A 15772-nucleotide genomic window follows, 5' to 3' on the forward strand; every position below is an offset into this window, starting at 1 on the left:
CTAACCTCATGAATGTTTGTCAGGATCGGCCATTCCCTAATGGTTCACACCTTTTCATCGTCCACACGGATGCCTGTGGACATTACAACAAATCCTAGAAACAACAGACTATCAGTTAAAAAACTACACTTCTTCAAGTTAAGGTACAACTTGTTAATTTGTAGGACTTACAACACCTGCTTGAGATGTTTTCTGTGCTCTGTCTCATCCTAGCTATATATCAATATGTCATCAAAATATACTACCACAAATCGGCCAGTGAACGGTTTTAGAACTTGATTTATCAAACACATAAAACTACTTGGTACGTTCGATAGGCCAAAGGGCATGACCAGCTACTCATATAACCCTTCCTTGGTCTTGAATGCCGTTTTCCACTCATCACCGGGTCGGATACGAATCTGATAGTATCCGCTCCTTAGATCTAGTTTAGAGAACACCTTGGCCCCTTCTAGCATATCGAACATGTCGTCCAACCGTGGTATTGGGAACCGATATTTGATGGTAATTTTATTAATTGCCCGGCTGTCGACACACATGCGCTAGCTTCCATCTTTTTTTGACGTTAATAGTGCTGGTACGACACATAAGCTCATGCTCTCTCTCTCTCTCTCAAGAGACCCTTACGGATCAATTCCTCCACTTGCCCCTGAAGTATCTCACACTCCTTCGGACTCATCTGATAATGAGGGCGGTTGGGTAGGCTAGCCCTAGGGACGAGGTCTATGTGATGTTGGATGTCCCTTACGGGAGGCAATCCATCAGGTAAATCTTCAGGCCAGACTTCTTTGAATTCGTTTAGCAATAGTCTTAAACTTGGAGGGATGTTTGAGGGTCCCTCTTTCTCGCCCTTCACCACTACGGCGTATACCTCGCCGGTTTCCTTGGATTCCTTCATGAAATCTCGAATGGTCAAGAGGGAACTCCCCTCTACTTTAGAGGCTTCAGGGTGGTTCTCTGGTGCCATAAGGGAAATGATTATTTTTTGACTATCCTTGATGAATATGTAGACATTGTCTCATCCCCGATGAGTCGCATCACGGTTCGACTGCCAGGGTCGACCGAGTAGTATATGGCAAGCTTCCATGTCGATCACGTCACAAAGTATTTGATCCTTATAATTTTTGCCTATTGAAAACGAGATAGTGCATTGTTCAGTTACCTTGGTCTCATTCACCTTTTTTATCTAGCCAATTGAGTACGAGGAAGGATGTTTTGTCGTTGGTAGCTGTAACTTGTTCACCATCACTCTTGAGATGATGTTCTCGCTACTACCACTGTCTATGATCACATCACAGATCTTTCCATTGACAGTGTACCGAGTACGAAATATATTGTGTCGTTGTAGATGTAATTCCTTTCGTGGGGTATACAGTAATCGCCTCACAACTAGAAATTTACCACGATCCTCGCCTGTCACTTCATCGCCACCTGTTATTTCTTCAGTAGCTTGTTCATGTTCATCAAAGCCATGGTCTTCTTCTGCGATCTCATATTCAATGCCCCATTCATTTATAGTCAAGTGAGCTGCGGGATATTGAGGACAAGTGTTTGATAAGTGGTTTGGTTGGCCACAGCGGTAACAATTGTTTGACCTTGGCCGAGCATAAGGATTTGGAATCCTACTCGGGCCTGCTGTTGTGAGTGATGCACGTTGAGGTCTGGATGAGTTGTTCCCCGTATCACGGTTTGCGGTTGTAGGAGGTTGAAGACGTTCTCCTACTGGATCTTTTCCTCATGCCAGCACTGAATCCTGCGTGGGACTCGTCATGGGGGGTCGAGTTGAAGGATAGGGACGAGTAGGAAGTCTTCCAAGTTGTGTTTCTGCCCTACCCGCCAATTGAACTGCTTCATCCATGGTCCTGACTGGGTACATCTTAAGTCGGTCCTGAATTGTCGGTCGCAACCCACCTATAAATCGTGCCACCTTCTGTGACTCAGATTCTGACAGATCGTTTCATGTAACAACTACTGGAATTCTTCAGTGTAATTTGTGACGGTTCAAATTTCTTGTCGGTAATTTTAGTATTGCTAGAATAATATCTGCTCATAATCACTAGGGAGAAATCGTGATCGAAGAAGACATCTCATCCATGGCCATGATGAGATGGATGCCTTGTTCTAGCAGGCTCGTGAGAGTTATAATTGCTCCCACCATGCAGAAGCAAAAGATTTTAATTTAAACGCTACAAATTTTACCCTTTTATAATCTGACACGTCCATATAATCAAAATATCTCTCTACTTTGGCTAGCCAATCGAGGAAATCCTATATACGTAATAAACCATTAAAACTAGGAAGTTCAAGCTTACCTGGATAGTCTCTTTCAGCAGGATCTAGATGATCGTCTCCTTGGATTGGTTGAAGGGCAAAACCTTTATTAAGGTCCTCGTCGCTAGAACTTGAATCATCTGGTGTAGCCCTACGGTTTTTCAATGGTAGTACTCTACGAAAATTAGGGTTGTATCATACAGCAACCACGGGTGGTGGAGCAACCATAGGTGGTGGAGCACCGCCTAGTGCTCGGGGCGAAAGTAGCGCATCCACAAGACGGTCGAGGGTTACCTGTAACCCTTGCATGGTCAACTGACTCTCCCGGTGGAAAGTTTCCATTCTTTCCGAAAAATAACGAATCCCTGGATCACCGTCCATAGGATTTTGATTCATACCTTCATTGTTTGCCATCGGCCCAAGGAGAATCCTCACTTTGATACCAATAACGCGGGGATGAATGTGATGAGGTCGAGCACCATCTCCCTCAAGAGGATAACTGTTCCGAATCCACGAAACTTCTTTGGACTCCTCACGGAGGCTTCTCGAATCCACGAGAAAGAAAGCAAGCAAAATAGGAAATAAATTCTATAAAATTCGAGTTTGATTAATTAATCCAATAAATGAGTTCACAACCCTTTAAATAGGGATACCAAGCAATGAGAGAGAAATCAGAAGCAAACTAAAACTAAAACTCCTAGAATTCGCAGCTTACTATAAATAGTAAACTTACTATTTATAGATGGTCGTGATGTCTAGTAGTGCGCAAGGTTTTCGGCCAAAAATAGTAAGTGTCCAATTTGGCTTCACCAAACTGTTCTCCTGATTATTTTAAGCTCTTTTCACGTTGGGCGCAACTCCTAAAGCTCGACGAATGAAGAGTTATAATCAAACTAAAACTTACTATTTATAGTAAAAAAACGAAATTAAAATAGGGAAACGACCGTCAATCCAGGGGTATTTCATAAATCAGGCTTGCGTAGCCCAGCATAGCGGGGTTAGTTGGCTAAAGTAGCTCGTTCTACCCCAAAATCATATATTTTACGCTTGATAACTCATTCCGGATTGTGAGATACGCCCGATCTAAGGTCCGACGGTCCAGATCACTTTTGTCGTTGACCGGGCCTTTTCTGATCCATCTGGGCCATGAAACTGTCCGCGACCCGCTTTTCATCAATTTTAGACTAAGCTAAGAGCTTACATATGACTAGAATCTTGCACATACTAACATGTCACGAAGGCCCATTTTTCCTTGTGAACATACCATGGTGTAGGATCTTTATATCATGCAAATGGTAGCCCACTCAATGATCACTTGATGCAAAATTTATTTTGTCAGTGCACTTATTTATGCACATTATTTGTCAATCACATGAGTCAGTATGTCATTTGGTCGGTCAAGCTCTTGGAAGTTGAATACCGAAAACATAAGATGATGTAAGTATTAAGGAGTAAAGAACATATAAATGAGGTGCCTTGGTGACCCTAACCCTTGACCCAAAACAACCCCTTGAACCTCTATATGATCATGGCTTAATATGTAAACCTTATTGATCATCTCTTAACCTTAGGAGCATAATTGGAACATGATAAGTAAGACTAGTAAATGTGTATAATTGTTGTAAACATACTTGCCCAAAACAACAGCTTTCGAGTGGTTTGCGATCTCATCGACAGGTTGTCAATGTGACTTAATGTAATCAAAGGTCCGCTCAGTCAGATCGAAGAATGAGTCCAACAACTATCAAAGAAATTCATGAATTTTCTCGATGGGATCGACACAGTTTAATCCGATCAAATATCCTTCGTTCCCATCGAAAGAGTCGTTAACTAGCCGTTTTATAGTTGTTGCAAATCAATTTCTTATCAAAGGGCATTCGATTATTGGATATTTGGATGAATTTTTAATATAATAGAAGCCTAAGTGATTTCATGTTCATATATTTCATCCTAAGCCTCCAAACCAATGAGTTCTAAGTCATCTTCCATGATATTAACACTTTATTGTGGGTTCCAACCTCTACCTTGAAGATGAGCTTGAACTCCACGACTTTTTAAAGATTGGACCAAATCATATCGGTATACCCTTTGTCTAAATTCTCTAGAAGACCTATCTAGATGAATCCCCTAGAAATTATAACCTTTTATTAGTGATATGAAATTCACCTTACCTCTCATCACCTCGGTCACTGCATCAGAGCATCACATGGAATGTGTTTAATCTTGGATCTGAAGCATTGGAACGCATTGGCATTATGGTGGGGAGAGAAATTGAGGAGCGGATTCAAGCATAGGAAAGCTTTAAAGAAGCAATTCAAAATCGACATATCAATGAGGTTTAATTCGACAAGTGTCACTGAGTGAGTACATACTCACTTTCCTTGTGTGGGATTGAGGGTAAAAGTTTGTGATCCAAACTTGAAAGGTTTTTGTATATGACCTATGCTCTTCTGTAGGGCCGAATTCACTAGGCACGGGTGTGTACGTGTTAGTCTCCATGAGAGCCTTCAGCGGGAGTAAACGTAGGTCCTTGGAGTATGATTGAAGCTGTTGGTTAACCGATAGAAAACTAACTCAAGTCTCTTGCGGGAGCTTTCGACAAAAATATATACTAGTGTCATTGTGTAGGGCTGTAAAGATTAGATGTGAACCTAATTTAAAACCTCATATAGTAAAATCCAATATACTCATGGGTTGAGTGCATCTGTCAGGAGTGGAGTAGGAAAACTAAACCACTACATATGCTTATATTTAAGATGGTCTTTGAGAAATTGTTTAATATGCTTATGTAATTAATTGATGAATTATATGTATATATGATTGACGAATCTTAGAATTTGATAGTTAGTACATACCACACACACGTACACTATCATGTTTATAAAGTAGTTGATTCATAGGAATATGATTTGTGGTCTATGTAATTGGACCCTCTATTGGCTTGTAAGTCTTAGAGCTAATTTTTTAAAACTTATTTTAACCTACATATTAGTTTAACTTAGGCAATGACATTTTAAAAGGCATAATTTTTATTTGTTCCTAATCACCCCTTTATGGCATAGCCTTCATTCTATAGCTTCACTAAACTTCTGCACACATATAGACCGCGGGCCCACTGACACATGCAATTTTATATTTTAAACCTACTCATAAGGTAGGTGAGACTTGTATATGGAGTCATGCCATTGGTGTCAATTGACTCCAAAGGGGTGACCCATTCAATGTCTAAACTTTATTACTTTTTTGGTTAACTGATCTTTTTGGTTGGCCTATTGTCTGCAGGGTCAGGATGTCATACACAACTATCATTTTTGTGAAAGGGATGGAACCTCACCCGATGATGATAACTCTCACCTTTGCATTTCTCAACTACTTTTCCATCACACCATTGGAATGTAGGAAATAAAACCAATACAAAATGTATAAACAACTTCAGAATTTTTCAACATGTACATTATTTCCAAAGCTATTCTAAGAAAATAATGTATGTTTTTTTTCCCCTATAATATAGTATAAGAGATTGTAAGTTTTTTTTCAATGTTGGTTTCTTTGCATCCCCGAAGATTAGTATCGATTTAGTGAAAGCTTGAACTAGTGAGTTATATTCTTCTACATTATTAATTTATATTTGATACTTACAAATTGTGATGTATCATTTTTTATATTACTTTTATTGGATATTTGCATATTTGTCATGTACATTTATTGGCTGACAATTGTTGGGGATTTGTGCTGCGGAATCACATAGATCTAGATCTAGGATAACAATCCAATAACGTCAAGCAATCACAAGAGAACACAAAGATTTAACGTGGAAAACCCTTACGGGAAAAAAAAATCACGGCACAAAGCGATAGAAATCCACAATGAAATAAAAATTACAAGAGAGAGGGCTTACCCGATTCGAACAACCTCGAATCTCACCCGTGCTACACCCTTTGATAACCCTAAAACCATTTTAGGAACCCTCGGAAAGCTTTTAGAAAGCCTTAGAACACTTTAAAATAGCCATAGAGACCTCTATTTATAGTTTAGGGAACTCCACTTATGCACCTCCTTTGGAAAAGTCCGGAAGCCGACTTAAATTTACGCAATCCGCGCAGGATTTGCGTAACCTCGACTGGTCGAAAGAGGGCCTCAACTGGTCTAGCAACCCGCTCGACCGGTCGAGCTTGACCCTCGACTGGTGGAGCATCATAGACACCCAAAAAACGAGCTCGCTGGACTTTGAGTCGAGCGGACCTCGATCGGTCGAGTGGACCCTCGATTGGTCGAGCAGCGGACTTGAAGACTTCTGACAACAACAATATCAACTATATTGTATATTCTATAGTTTTTATTTGTAGGTATGATTTTATTTTATTTTATTTTGTTAATGATATATTATTAGGTTAAGAAACAAGTACGTGCAAAATACTTCAAAATAAAAATATAAGATATTGGAGGATAACTAATAAATAATAGGTAAAAAATAAAATTTTGATTTATTTGATTTAATTTTATTATTTTGATTTAAGATTTTTATTATATTTATTTATTTACAGTTTCAGTTAAAAATTCTTTCGAATGCAAGTGTAAAACTGTAATTGTGGAATCGAAGATGGGGATTGAAAGGAAAGCTCATATTTAGTTGAGATGGGATTAATGTAACGGCCCTAAAGTAAGTAAAAATGAAAATATGGTCAATAACTTAACTCGACCGAAAAATAAAATAGGTTCTTCATTATTTACAATTTGAATGTATTAAAATCATTTATCAATTATGCCCACTGTATAAAATTGTTTACAGAAAACCCAAAATGTTAAAAAATAAACGAGTTAGTTATATAGTTGATTTTGGGTTATTTAAGCTCTTTTAACAGCTAAATTTCATTGGTCTTATTCTTATTGTGTGCCTTGTGAGCGCGTTTAGTTCCACCAAATTGCTGTCAAAATAAGTGACAGAGGATCAACAGAAATCACATCAATTATTCTAAGTTCTTCTATCCATTCGTTTTAAAAATTCATTTTAGGTATGATCAGTCTTTGTCACATTATCAACTGGTTGAATGTCAAATAAACATTCTGGTGGAATCCGTGAAGATTTTAATGGCGGGGATTCAATCATGACTGATTCGTGTGGTGTGGTCCACCTAAGATTTGAGTCGGCTTCAATTTTGGACCTACAATCATTTCCACCATCAGCAACGATTGTCAGCATCATACGCCATATGTACATATTTGAGCGACCACGTTATAAATTAATGTTAAAATATTCTTGAACTTCTGAATGTGTTACCCTTACCGTGTGTGGGTCCTACTTTTATAAATATACTGTATATCCAATCCACCAATCTGTTTTTCAAGCTCATCTTAGGACGTAATTGCATAAATTAAGCAGATCCAAATCTCCAGTGGACCACACCACTGGAAAAATGGTGAAATATGACCATTAAAAGCTCTTTGTTGATTACAAAAGAATCCGATCCTTGTATTTTCCTTCATCCGGGTCTGTTTTACCTTATCAACCGGTTGTATGGCAAATAAACATTACAGCTTCGTACAATGGGCCCCGGGAATTTTTTTAATGGTGGGTGTTCAATCACCATTGTTTCCTGAAGTGTGATCCACCTGAGATTTGATTCTGCTTCATGTTTGTACCATGTCCTTAAATGGGCGAAATGGATGGATGGCGTGGATAAACAATACGTCATCGAGGTGGGCCCCACGGCACTGACTACCTCATTAGGCTCTTATCGTACTGAGTAACTCTGTTGGGCCCACTGTGAATTTGTGTGGTTTATCCACGCCTTCTGTCCATTTTTCCAGTACAGTTTAGGAGTTTAGTCCAAAATTTAAGCCTATCCAAAGTTTAAGTGGACTATCCCAAAGGAAACAGTGGAATAATGATCTCCACCCTTGAAAATTTCTCAGGGCTGACAGTGATGTTTATTTGTCATCCAACCTGTACATAAGATCACACAGACATGGATGAAAGGGCAACACAAATATTAGATTGATACAAAGTTTATGCGGACCCCAAGAATTTTTCAATGGTAGGCGTCCAATTCACACTGTTTTTTTTGGTGTAGTCCACTTGAGCTTTGTATATACTTCTTTTTTGGGTTCAAGCCCTAAAATTATCTGGTAAAATGAATGGACGGAATGGATAAGATATATAGATCACGGTAACACCTGATCTGGCCGCTCCCAATTCAAGTGCCGGAGACCTTACCGACCCTTACTATGGGCCCAACTTTGATGTATGTATTCTATATCCACCGCCCATACATTTAGTTGGATCATTTTAAGGATGATCCCAAAAATAAAGTAGATATAAATCTTAAGTAGACTATATTAAAGGAAAATAGGGTTGATTGAATCTTACACCATTTAAAACTTCTTACGGCCTACCGTAATGTTTTCAAAATGTTTATTTGCCATCTAACCTGTTGGTAAGGTCAGTTAAACATGAATTAAATAAAATAATAAGTATCAGATTAGACTGTTTTCTATGGTATGGTACACCTCGGATTTGGATATGTTGTATATCTATTCTGATCCGTCCGTTTTTAAAGACTATTTTAGTACACGTTTCAAAAAATTTAGTATCTCAGTTGGACCTCACCACAATAAACAGTGACGATTGAATAGTCATTATTAAAAAATTCTCAAGGCTCACTGCAAGTCAACACATAATGTTTATTTGCAATACAACTTAGGGGTGCACATCGAACCGGTAGAACCGTGAAACTGGACCAGAACTGACCAAACGGTCCGGTTTGGTCCGGTTCTACAGTGCACTGGTTCCAGTTCCGGTTCCAAAAATTAAAGAACTGATTACAACGGTTCGGTTCTCGGTTTGGGGGTATGTAGAACTGAATTGATCCGTAGAACTGAATCGTGGATCCAAACTGTGGAACCGAACCTAGAACCGAACTTGGAACCGAACCAGGAACCTTTGATTGTTTCCATATTTGACTCATGATTTATGGTTTACTATGCACTATTTGATTGTTTTCATAAATGTATTTTTGTACATCTTATACAATATCTAAACCATTCATCAAATGGATCACAACACGAATGAACATGGGCTAGATTATAAGATAAAACATGCAATTGGGCTGGATTATAAAAAGCTCAGAACCGTGGAACCAATCCGGAACAGAACTGGTTTTAACGATCCGGTTTCGGTTCCAATTTCACCCCAAAACTGGACCGAACCGACCCGTGTGCACCCCTAATACAACTCATTGATAAGGTAAACCAGAACTCATGAATAGAAAATATAAAAATTAACTTATTCAAAGCTTTTGTTGGTTATAAAAAGTTTTTAATGGTCATTTACCAGTTTTTTCAGTGGTGTGGTTCACCGGAGATTTGGATCTACTTAAGTGAGATAACATTCTTAAATGAGATGAAAAACTGATGGGTCTTGTGAATATCAATTACAGTCATAAAGTAGACCCCACACAATAAGGATAACACGCACTAACTAGATGGGGATTGCGTACTACCCCGCCTGGACAGTAATCTGTCCGGGTAGGGCTCTGTGGGGCCCACTGTGATGTAAGTATTTTATCCACACTATTCATCACTTTTCTTAGATCATTTTAACGTATGATCCTAACAATGAAGCAGGTTTACAGGACCACACTAAAGAGAGTAAACTATACTCTTCTTTTGAGATTTAAGAGAATTAATTCAAGTAGCCATTGGTTTGAACTTAATTTAAAATCAATAGAACCCTACACCCTTTCTATCTGACTGAACAAAGAACAATCTACTTCAAAAAAGTGATTCTTCGGCTATAAGCTTCTCATACATCTTTTACGGTGAAGATAAGTATACATTCTAAAATTTATTTGATTTTTCTAAGATAGTCAGAAAATCTCAGTATAGGTTTTGTCTCAGATAGTCTGAAAATCTCAGTGAGGGGTTTAATTGTGATAGCCTGTGAAAATCACAAGAATTGTATCAGGTTTTAAGGTAACCCTGAGAAAACCTTTTTCATAGTGAAAGCCAGAATTACGTGAAGAGTAATTTTAGGAGTGGAGTAGGTGTGGCTGTTTTTTAAGCACCAAACCACTATAATCTTATGTGTTATGTGGTAAATGCATTTACTTTTTATGTGATGAATGATTGTATTTAATTTCAAGTTGAGTGGTGAATGTTATAATATTTTATTTTAATTTACTTTTACAAGTTTGAGATTTTGATTTTAAAGAAATTCGTGAAATAAGGTTGTCTTGCCTAAAACTTTAGGTGAAGGTTGTCCTGCGAATTATTTGGAATCAACATTTCAATACTTAAGGAATTGAGATTTCTGATTTATTTACATATTCAACACTTATTTCAATTATTTTGTATAGTTCTATTCACATCCGCTCTAGGACATTTTAAGCTCTCCTTTTCACATCTCAAGTAGATCACCCCATAGGTAACAATCGTGATTGAACCCCACCATTAAAAGATACAAAAGTTTTTATTTTTATTTTTATCAAGCTGAAGTTAGTGTTTTTCATGTCTATGTGACTTCACAGGTTAGATGACAACTAAACATTACAGTGGGCCCTAGAAAGTTTTTAATTGTCAGCATTCAATCACCACTATTTCTTGTAGTGTGGTCCACCTGAGATTTTGATTTGCCTCATTTTTGGGCTCATGCTTTAAAATGAGTTGGCAAAATGAATGGAGGGCATGGAAAAGACAACTACATCATACATAATGGTGGGATACATATATTTTCCAGCATTAACGGTACCAACATGGTACTGCTGCATGTCTTACCTCAACTTTTGTGTGTAAGAGGACTGGTAAAATGTTCATTAACTGATTTTAACATTGCTCACACCATGTTATGTCAAAACCAAATCCACTCCGTACATAAACATTTTCCCTCAATGTTGGCCACTAACACAAAAAATCCACCCAATTCACAGGTGGGCCACACCACAAGAAATTCTTTGGATGGATAAACATAGGTTTGTATGTGCATCCTAAAATGCTACTTCTAATAAATTCATCCATTCCTCTCAAACAAATACTTCCTTAATACAAAAGAATATTAATTATTAATTCCAAACATCTCAATTAAGTCACTTGATACATAGTCACCACATGCTACCAAAGTGACAATTACTAATCTAATACAGGATGTTAATGAAGTGTCCAACTAATGCATCTTTCTTAGCATTCTAGTTCCTCAAATTAATTTTCATAAATGAACAACACACGCCAAAATCGCGGATTTGCGATGTACCAAATCCATCGTAAAACCAAATAAACGACGGATTTCGTCCGTTGTTTGGTCCGTCGCTGTTTACTGGGTTGTTTTTTTCAATGGATAAAATCCGTCGTTTAATCTGCGACGGATAAGGTCCGTCGTAGAGTACCGACAGATAAGATCCGTCGCAACAAATAAAAATCCGTCGCTGAAATTTGGAAAACTTCGTCATTTAAAATATTTGCGACGGATAAGGTCCATCGCTAATATGAGGAGAGCGATGGACCCAAATCCGTCGTTGATTTTCTTGTTCAGAAATTAGTGACGGATTTGGTCCGTCGCTAAAATATCCGTGAATAAAAAAAATTTCATCCGTTTTTTTTTTTTTAAACTTCAATTTTTGAATCTTACACCTGATAGTCATTCAAAAAATAATAATGAATTTTTTTTTCATTGCCTAACCAGCGCGCACATCCAAAACTAGATATACCCATTTCTTCAAAACACTACCAACCAACCTATTTGAAAAGTCTACAAAAGAAAATGATGAAATCAAAATCAAATTTATCATCCAAATTCTCAGCATAAAAAATTTGTATTTCCATAAAAAAATTATTAGTTTCAAGGTAAAGATGAAAACACATTTTGGCGTGAGAATACTAAATTTTCTCTCTATTTTACAGACATCAACTATCTATTCATATATTGGGCAATATTGTATGTGCATTCGCCCAAAATAGACGAATCTAATCGACATTCAGATCATGTTTATGAGAGCAGTGCACTGCCCAAAACAAAATCAAACTGACTAATACATGCTTTGAGCAATGCATTTTTAAAATAATAATTGATGGAATCAGCAAGAGTAGAAAAACTCACAAAACCGAATCCCCTACTCAAATCCTTCATCATTGAGCATCACTTTTGCTCTACTTATTTTGCCTAAAGTACCGAAAAGTTCACATAATTCATTGTCATCAACAGAGTCAATGAGGTTTTTTCACGTACATGTTCAAACCCTGCAAAGTACAATATGTTTAAGATTACGTCTACACCATAAGTTTGACAACAATCACAGATCCATACAAAAAGAAATTACCTAAAACTTTAGAAACTTAGGTTCTTCACAGGCTGATTGCTTCTCAATCTTCTTGAAAACCCAAATGCTATCATGCAAACCAAAACCTATTTTAGAAAGACAAATAAATGAAGGAAAATCTTCAAGCCTAGTTCAAATAGGAAAAATAGAATAAAATTAAATAATATAGCATCTCTTGTCATTGGTACCGCACCCAGATTCATAACTTCAATTGCAAGTGTAAATGCTGTACTTGTGACATACCCTTGCTATAACTGGGAAAGTGGAAAATAATTTTCTGCTTATTGAAGGTGATGAAGGCACCGCTTTTTCTTGCCTTCACATCTAGAGTCGTTTGTTTCAATTTGTAGGTGAATGAATGTGTAAAGAATTTTTTTTGTAGTGATTGATTTCGTATCAATTCCTTCCTCATCACTGGCTGATCTTGCGAAGAATATACACACCCAAAACAACACTTTGTTGAGTCATTTCATTAAACACTTGGCAAACAACATCAATATCAAAATAATTGAGTCACCGAGCTGATTCGATTCGAGTTGAGGTTCGATCCAAGTCGAGTCGAGCTCAGGCAAGCTCAAAAAACCAACTTAACTAGATCTGAATCCAATTTCGAGCCGAGGCGAGTTGAGCAAGCTAACTAAGCTAACTCGACTCGTGTACAACTCTAATGGTAGGGCCGAGCTTGATGTATATATTTTATATCTGCCTACTCTTTCTATTATTCCATATCATTTTAGGACACTATCCCAAAAATGAAGTAGATCCAATTGGTAGACGATACTATAGGAAAAGTGGTGATTGATGATTAAGGAGCCACAAAATTTTTAGATGAAGCTGATATTTGTACCTTCATCCAAGCTTCTGTGACCTTATCAACAGATTGGATGGCAAAAAAACACAGCAGAAAATTGTAAGGCATTTAGTACTACTCTTTCCTAGAGCTGGGTCCACCCAAGATTCATATTTCTTCGTTTTTGGGATCATGCCCTAAAATAATATGAAAAATACGGATGCACAATTAGAATAGAGAATACATACATCAAGGTGGGCCCACAATAAGGGCTGCGCTGTCCTGGGTGAGGCTGTGTTCTCACCTGATTTGATCCTCTCTATAATGCCTACCCTGATATATGTGTTTTACCACACGGTTCATCCATTTTGCCGAATCATGTTAGGTTATAAGCTAAAAATTAAAGCATATCTAAGGCTAAGGTGGGCCCATAATGGGGGTTGAACGCCCACCATTGAAACTTTTTGATCAAGGTCTCCTTTGTGCTGGTTTATGGGACCTTATGGACGGTGGGATCTAAAAAGGTTTGAACAATGAGTGTCATTATCAGCACTACTACCTGGTGTTATTCCTGCAACTTCAACATCTTGGTAATCCATCGATTCCTGCATAGATTGCTTGGCAGTAGTTGAGAGTGTCTGCTGATTCACCCCATTCAGTTCCATACTCAATGTACCATCCTCGAAATGACTGTTTTTTCCGTCCGCCCATCATCATCTTTTCTTTCTTCCATTGAGACTCCTGCCATCATGATTGTAGTAGGAAGGCCAGCTCATGAGAGTACAATTCTCAGAAAAAAAGAAGAAAAAAAAGGACATGGACCAACACAAATGGTTGAGATGAATGGTAAGTGCAGCTTTCAGGCCATGCAACATCGGCATGTGGATGAGTTAATGAAATTCAGAAAATTTTGCAAAAAATGAACAGTAGCCTGGCTTATGAAAAGAAAGATGATAACAAGGGGCTGAATTAATCTACAATAAAATGTGATTATCAGCTTATTTCCAAAACTTACATATTTTCTCCAGTTTGATAGTCAAGGTGATTTGCTTGCAAGCAGAAGCACCCAATTTTTCATTAATGAATTGCTGCACATGAATAAAATTTCAGATTTAGATGTTCTAATCATAGGCATTGTCCAGACCCTTTCATGAGCTTGTCATTTCTAAGGTTGATCTTACAACAGTCAACAATTTCATAAGCTGGATTGCTGATGGAACATAAACATCCATGAATCAGGCAAAATAATCAAAACATTTACGGCCTAACAGACATCAAACTTCCAAACTGATTTTGAACTTCAGAATATTGATTATGACAGGCAACCCAAGCAAGATATTTTGATGCCTATAAAATGAAAAATAAAAAATCTTCTGTGGTATTTGCTCAAGAGGTATTTGCAAGCTCCTTTACATGCTAAGGAGCTTAGCTCTACAATAGTATCCTAACAAAGAAACAGCATGACATTGCAGATGGTCCCGTGCAATCCATGTAAATAACAGCTCAAGTTGCTTTCTCACAAACAGTGAAACTCCCTGGGTTGATGGTAATGCTATTTGTGTCGTTATCAGTTTTGTAATTGCCAACTAGCTGATTCGCCAACTCAAACATGTTATTTCATAGGTTGCAAGTAACATGAACAAATACCAACAAGAAATTGAACATTAATGCTGAAGGAAAAATTGAAACCGCAACAAGAAAATATACAGGATCTACTAAAATTGACATAGATTGACTGACACGCCCCAAACTCAGAAACCGGGCTCACAAAATTTCTGATCGCCGAATCCGGTGCCGACAGCCTCCGTAGAACCCCTTCTCGGCTCCCAGTGCCCATTCGCTAGGTTCCGATCCTGGGATGCTACAAGGAGGATTTTCAACATCAGTTTGATTCGTAATAAGCATAACCAAAGGCATAACTCACAAACAACAACCAAAAACTCCATCACATTTCCACTATGATCAAAAACTTTACAATTACAATGAGCATAAAGGGAAATACAATGATGATAAACCAAAGCTCCAAAAAGATCTGCTACGTGCTTAAGCCTCAGCGCTGCTGCGATCCTATGTCACCTGCACACAACGGTCGTGCATAAGCTTATGGAAAGCTTAGAGGGTGGTGAAAGTGTATGCTCAAGGTGGTAATGCAGCTATGCAGTATCAGAGTAATGCGGAACATGTTGATGAATGCCAAGAATACCATTAGCCGTACCAAGGCCATGCGATGCAAAGAATGATGTCGGCCATACCAAGGCCATGCAAATGCGGAATGCAACTCAAGCATACAAACCCTCATCTAAGTCCACATGTCAATACGGCTCAAATCTAGAATATCACCGGGGTCTAGTACACTCCAAGCCAGATTGCCGCCCCATCGCGCGCAATAAGGTGAGTGGAAAAG

This window comes from Magnolia sinica, chromosome 5, assembly GCF_029962835.1.
Source record: "Magnolia sinica isolate HGM2019 chromosome 5, MsV1, whole genome shotgun sequence".
NCBI lineage: Eukaryota > Viridiplantae > Streptophyta > Magnoliopsida > Magnoliales > Magnoliaceae > Magnolia > Magnolia sinica.